Source organism: Sinocyclocheilus rhinocerous, unplaced genomic scaffold, assembly GCF_001515625.1.
Source record: "Sinocyclocheilus rhinocerous isolate Xijiao unplaced genomic scaffold, SAMN03320098_v1.1 scaffold2421, whole genome shotgun sequence".
NCBI lineage: Eukaryota > Metazoa > Chordata > Actinopteri > Cypriniformes > Cyprinidae > Sinocyclocheilus > Sinocyclocheilus rhinocerous.
The window spans coordinates 72,191-72,429 of NW_015631715.1; positions in this window are offsets into that span (position 1 = coordinate 72,191).

Consider the following 239-nt stretch of genomic DNA (forward strand, 5'->3'; position numbering starts at 1 on the left):
TGTTGTGCATCTCCTAATAAAACACAATAGGTGTTGGACTTGAAGCAGCACTGCAGACCTTTCTGTGTATGACATCAAAGTACAGCGAGAGCGATTAGACAGCATTTTTTTTTTGATGTCAAATAGGTCTTGCTGTTTTGCATTTTTGCATTTTTGTTAAAGCAGTATTGCTGTTGTAAAATTATACAGCTACAGTTGTGTTGCTGGGTTTTAAAGCAGGTTTGATTTTGTTTCTTCCT